The 6474-nt window shown below is 49.2% G+C and overlaps 1 protein-coding gene across 2 annotated transcripts in view; it reads left to right on the top strand.

Moving 5' to 3' along the window:
• The first annotated feature begins 768 nt into the window (after nt 1-768).
• Nucleotides 769-6474, top strand: part of map3k13 (mitogen-activated protein kinase kinase kinase 13) — a 143267-nt gene continuing 137561 nt past the window's right edge. Inside the window, exon 1 of one of the 2 annotated variants that reach the window (XM_078551632.1) lies at nt 769-1052. The gene's annotated coding sequence lies outside the window, so the exon portion shown is untranslated. The remainder of the gene's footprint in view (nt 1053-6474) is intronic. The other variant, XM_078551631.1, reaches the window with a different exon arrangement.

Below are 6474 nucleotides of genomic sequence, written 5' to 3'. Positions count from 1 at the left end.
GAGATTGAGGGTGTGAGAGTAAGAGTAAGGGTGAGTGAGAATGACAGTGAGCAAGAGTGTGTGTACGGGTATGAGGGTGAGTGTTAGAATGTGAGGGAGGTGTGTGTGAGTGTAAGGGTGTAAGAGTAAGGGTGAGTGAGAATGACAGTGAGCAAGAGGGAGAATGAGGGTGAGTGTTAGAATGTGAGGGAGGTGTGAGTGAGAGTGTAAGGGTGTGGGTGAGAGAGAGCGACAGTGAGGGTGTGAGTGGGAGAGAGAATGAGTGCGAGTGGTTGTGTATGAGTGAGAGGGTGGGTGTGAGAGAGATGGGTGTGAAAGTTATGTTGAGTGTATGTGCCTGTGTGATTGTGTGCGTGTGCGCGCTGTATGATGCACATATACACGTGTGTACATTCCTGTGTAATGTTCGCACCGTGCTCTGGGCTATGATCTATCGCTGCATCAGCCCCAGTACCGGCAGGAGACAAGTTAGACTTTCTTCCCCTTCCTTCACACTGCTCCTGTCTAAAATGGATGTGTTGTTTTGTGGGGTGAGGAGGACGATAAGACATTTCTCCGCTGATCTTGAGCTGCATACTGTGGGGGAGCTGCAGACTGACATGCCCCTAACCTGCACCCTACCCTGTGAGGTGTAAACTACCTTAACTCGGAACGTTCGAGCCCAAGAGGAACAGAGAGAAGCTGCGACTGACTGCACCATATTAATGCACACTTTCCATTAATGATTTGCCTGTGTGCGGGGATGTTGGAACCTGACCTTTGTCCCATGGTTTCGAAGGAGCGGGTATCGACGGCAGACAGCTGAAACTTCTTGGCAGTAACAATGCGGGATCACATGCCTGAAGTTTGCAGTGTGCCACCTCAGACACAAGGCGGTCACAAATTCAATAGCAGACTTCAGAGCCCCTGACAGCAGATTAAGCCAGTGCTGGGTCCCAGGTTGAAAGGAAAGTGATTCCTCTGGTGGAGCGATGCGATCAGGAAATGCCGAGGATCAAAGCTCGCCTCCCCTTCCTAATGTAGATGTGTCCCCTTGAAGAGCCTCATCCCACGTAAGTGTTTGTGTTGCTGCCAGTGTGTGTGTGTGCTTTTCCAAAGCAGTGCTGATGTGGCCTGGCTCACGGCACTGCTCTCCCTTCACGCAGTGCTCAGTTGGTCAGGTTCGCCAGGGTTACACATTATGCAGCTGTGCACAGGAGGAATGAGAAAGAGCTGGCGCCAAACCTCAGCACAAACTCTCGCGTCCTGGTTTGCTAGTTTTGCCTTCAGACATGGTGCGGATTTAATTTGTTCTGAGGCCCTTTGTCTGCCTTCTCTTAAACGCAAAGCTCACTCAGCCTGGGAACTGTCGATGTAAAGTCAGATGTTCTTCTTTACTCCTGTTTGCTCATTCACTCTCCCAACATTTTTTTTCAGCTTTTACCAGCAGCACTCCATCTGTTGCTGTGTAATCCGTACACACCGTCTGTGTGCTGTGTAAACACCATGCTCCTATCCTGTCAGGTCCATACGCCCAGGTTTGTTTTTCAATGCACAATATTTCTTTTTACTCTCCGAACCTGGAGCTGATGTGAGTGTGCATGGTGACCCATCTGCAGCCTCTGATGCCGGTTCCAGGAGTTCTCTGGTTATAGAACGAAGCTGTGCAGTAATTGGTTGTGATTGTTGCCCTTCACGATCAATTATACACATATGTAACAGAAAAACCCTTCTCAATTCTGTGTGTGTATTAGCGCATTATAGAGATGGATGGCCTAAGTTCAGGAAACCAGGATGTAGAAGCGGTGTGGGTCGAGATGAGAAATAATAAAGGCAAGAAGTCACTTGTGGGAGTGGTGTACAGGCCCCCTAATTGTAACTACATGGTAGGACAGAGTATCAAAGAAGAGATAATGGGAGCTTGTCAGAAAGGTACGGCAGTTATCATGGGGGATTTTAGTCTACATATAGACTGGAAAAATCAGCTGGGTGAAGGTAGCGTAGATGAGGAGTTCATAGAATGTTTTTGGGATAGTTTCTTAGAACAACATGTTCTGGAGCCAACCAGATAGCAGGCTGTACTAGATCCAGTATTAAGCAACGAGCTAGGATTAATTGATAACCTCATAGTGAAGGCACTCCCCGGGTAGCAGTAATCATAATATAATTCAATTTTACATTCAGTTTGAGGGTGAGAAGAGTTGGTCCAAGACAAGTATTTTAAACTTAAATAAGGGGAGTTATGTGGGAATTAAAGCAGAGCTAGCAAAAGTGAACTGGGAAATGAGGTTGATAGGTCAATAGAGGTTCAGTGGCAGACATTTAAAGGGATATTTCAGAATACACAGAATATATACATTCCAACGAGGACAAACCATCCAAGGGGAGGACCCGCCATCCGTGGTTAACTAAAAAAGTTAAAGACAAAGTTAAAGGTTAAAGAAAAAGCATATAATTGCGCAAAGATGGGCTGCAGGTCAAAGATTGGACAGAATATAAAAAAGAGCAAAGAATGACAAAAAGATTGATAAGGACAGAAAAATTAGAGTATGAGAGAAAGTTAGCTAAAAAATATAAAGACAGATAGCAAGAGTTACTATAGATGTTTATAATAAGAAAAGAGTTTACAAAGTGAGTGTCGGACCTATAGAAAGTGAGTCTGGGAATTAATAAGAGAAAATAAGGAGATGGAAGATGAATTGAATAGGTATTTTGCATTGGTTTTCACTAGAGCTGATGCACGTAACATTCCAGAAATAGCTGTAAATCAGGAATTGGAAGGGAGGGAAGAACTCCGGAAAATTACAATCACCAGAGAAGCGGTACTTAGCAAGTTGTTGGAGCTACGGGCTAACAAATCCCTGGGTCCTGATGGTCTTCATCCTAGGATCTTAAAAGAAGTGGCTAGTGAGATAGTTGATGCATTGGCTTTAATTTTCCAAAATTCCCTGGATTTGGGGAAGGTGCCATTGGATTGGAAAATAGCAAATGTAACTCCTTTACTCAAAAAAGGAGAGAGACATAAAGCAGGAAACTATAGGCCAGTTAGCTTAACATCTGCCATAGGGAAAATATTGAAAGTTATTATTAAAGATATTATAGCAGGGCACTTAGAAAAATTCAAGGCAATCAGGCAGAGTCAACATGGTTTTGTGAAAGGGAAATCATGTTTAACCAATTCATTGAAGGAGTCACGTGCTGTGGATGAGGGAAACTGGTGGATGTACTGTATTTAGATTTCCAGAAGACATTTGAAAAAGTGCCATGTCAAATGTTATTATGGAAAATAAAAGCTCATGGTGTAGGGGGTAACATAATTGGCATGGATAGAAGATTGACTAGCTAACAGGAAACAGAGGGTAGACATAAATAGGTCTTTTTCTGGTTGGCAGAATTTGATGAATGGTGTGCCACAGGGATCAGTGCTGGGCCCTCAGCTTTTTACAATTTATGTAAATGTCTTGGATGAAGGGATTGAAGGTATGATTTGCTGGTGATACAAAGATAGGTAGGAAAGTAAGTTGTGAAGAGGACATAAGGAGGCTACAAGGGGACATAGGTTAAGTGAGTGGGCAAAGATCTAGCAAATGGAGTATAATGTGGCAAAATGCAAAATTGTCCATTTTGGCAGGAAGAATAAAAAAGAAGCATATTATCTAAATGGACTGCAGAGTTCTGAGATTCGGAGGGTTCTGGGTGTCCCAGTGAATGAATCAGGAAAGGCTAGTATGCAGGTACAGCAAGTAATTAGGAGAGCTAATAGAATGTTATTGTTTATTGCATGGGGAATTGAATATAAAAGTAGGGAGGTTATGTTTCAATTATACAGGGCATTGATGAGATCACATCTGGAATATTGCGTACAGTATTGGTCTTATTTAAGATGTAAATGCATCAGAAGCAGTTCAGAGAAAGTTTACTAAACTAATACTTGGAATGGGCAGATTGTCTTATGAGGAAAGGTTAAGCTTGTATCCACTGGAGTTTAGAAGAATAAGAGGCAACTTGATTGACACATATAAGATCCAGCGCGTTCATTATAAAGACAAAGAGAGAGACAGGTCTCGCTGTGCCAGCGTCCGTTAGAGAGAGACAGGTCTCGCTGTGCCAGCGTCCGTTAGAGAGAGACGGGTCTCGCTGTGCCGGCGTCCGTTAGAGAGAGACGGGTCTCGCTGTGCCGGCGTCCGTTAGAGAGAGACGGGTCTCGCTGTGCCGGCGTCCGTTAGAGAGAGACGGGTCTCGCTGTGCCGGCGTCCGTTAGAGAGAGACGGGTCTCGCTGTGCCGGCGTCCGTTAGAGAGAGACGGGTCTCGCTGTGCCGGCGTCCGTTAGAGAGAGACGGGTCTCGCTGTGCCGGCGCCCGTTAGAGAGAGACGGGTCTCGCTGTGCCGGCGCCCGTTAGAGAGAGACGGGTCTCGCTGTGCCGGCGCCCGTTAGAGAGAGACGGGTCTCGCTGTGCCGGCGCCCGTTAGAGAGAGACGGGTCTCGCTGTGCCGGCGCCCGTTAGAGAGAGACGGGTCTCGCTGTGCCGGCGCCCGTTAGAGAGAGACGGGTCTCGCTGTGCCGGCGCCCGTTAGAGAGAGACGGGTCTCGCTGTGCCGGCGCCCGTTAGAGAGAGACGGGTCTCGCTGTGCCGGCGCCCGTTAGAGAGAGACGGGTCTCGCTGTGCCGGCGCCCGTTAGAGAGAGACGGGTCTCGCTGTGCCGGCGTCCGTTAGAGAGAGACGGGTCTCGCTGTGCCGGCGTCCGTTAGAGAGAGACGGGTCTCGCGTACCAGCGTCCATTAGAGAGAGACGGGTCTCGCTGTGCCAGCGTCCATTAGAAAGAGACGGGTCTCGCTGTGCCAGCGTCCATTAGAGAGAGACGGGTCTCGCTGTACCGGCGTCCGTTAGAGAGAGACGGGTCTCGCTGTGCCGGCGTCCGTTAGAGAGAGACGGGTCTCGCTGTGCCGGCGCCCGTTAGAGAGAGACGGGTCTCGCTGTGCCGGCGCCCGTTAGAGAGAGACGGGTCTCGCTGTGCCGGCGCCCGTTAGAGAGAGACGGGTCTCGCTGTGCCGGCGCCCGTTAGAGAGAGACGGGTCTCGCTGTGCCGGCGCCCGTTAGAGAGAGACGGGTCTCGCTGTGCCGGCGCCCGTTAGAGAGAGACGGGTCTCGCTGTGCCGGCGTCCGTTAGAGAGAGACGGGTCTCGCTGTGCCGGCGTCCATTAGAGAGAGACGGGTCTCGCTGTGCCGGCGCCCATTAGCGAGAGACGGGTCTCGCTGTGCCGGCGTCCATTAGAGAGAGACGGGTCTCGCTGTACCAGCGTCCATTAGAGAGAGACGGGTCTCGCTGTACCAGCGTCCATTAGAGAGAGACGGGTCTCGCTGTGCCAGCGTCCATTAGAAAGAGACGGGTCTCGCTGTGCCAGCGTCCATTAGAGAGAGACGGGTCTCGCTGTACCAGCGTCCATTAGAAAGAGACGGGTCTCGCTGTACCAGCGTCCATTAGAGAGAGACGGGTCTCGCTGTACCAGCGTCCATTAGAGAGAGACGGGTCTCGCTGTACCAGCGTCCATTAGAGAGAGACGGGTCTCGCTGTACCAGCGTCCATTAGAAAGAGACGGGTCTCGCTGTGCCAGCGTCCATTAGAGAGAGATGGGTGTATTTTGTAGATGGTACACACTGTTGCCAGTGTCTGTTGGAGGGAGTGACTGTGGATGTGGTGCCAATCAAGCGGGCTGCTTTGGTCTAAGTGATCACTCCAAGTATCACTGTAAATAATCAAATCATCCAGGCATGCTGCACAATTGCTGAGTTCAGCTGCTACCTGGTTTGTCAACCTCTGCAAGGTTTTTGGAACATTTTTAAGCCCTAAGGCCAAGGCCTTACATTGGTGTAGGCCATCTACACCAATGTGGTGACAAAGCCTAAGATTTTTCTCACCTGGGTGTCATGGGGTCTTGCCAGGACCCTTTAAAAAGGTTGATTTTGCTGAGGTAGGCCGAGTGGCCCACCTTGTCTATACAGTCCTCAAGGTATGGGTTTGGGTAGGACTCAGGATTGGGTAGGACTCGGCCCTGGCTACTGCATTTACTTTCCGGTAGTCAATGCAGAGCCATTTTGGTCCATCTGGCTTCGGGACCAGTGCAATGGGGAGCTCCAACTACTCTGGCTAGGTTCAATGATGTCATTGTCCAGCATGTACTGAATTTCCTGTTGGACCTGAGCCAGCTTGTCGGGCTCAGCCAGCGGGGGTTTTGTTTGATTGATAGTGTGTCTCCCATGAACACGCTGTGGACTGTTGGGGTCATACGTCCTGGCTGGTCCCTACAAATTTCTTTAAGTTTTTCGGACAGGGTGATGACAATCTCCCTCTGCTCTTTGGTCAGGTGTGTTAATTGGGCATTTAAGTCCTCCGGTGTTTGCCAGCCTGGTATCCGGGGGGTCAACTGGGGGACCCTACAGTGGTCCCCTCTTGTCAGCTGACAGCTCCTGGCTGCCCTCAATTTTTTCCATTCT

The sequence above is a fragment of the Cetorhinus maximus genome, chromosome 11, assembly GCF_964194155.1.
Source record: "Cetorhinus maximus chromosome 11, sCetMax3.hap1.1, whole genome shotgun sequence".
In the NCBI taxonomy this organism is placed as follows: domain Eukaryota; kingdom Metazoa; phylum Chordata; class Chondrichthyes; order Lamniformes; family Cetorhinidae; genus Cetorhinus; species Cetorhinus maximus.
The sequence above is the reverse complement of the archived record's forward strand: the minus strand, read 5'-3'. Positions and strand labels throughout refer to the sequence as shown.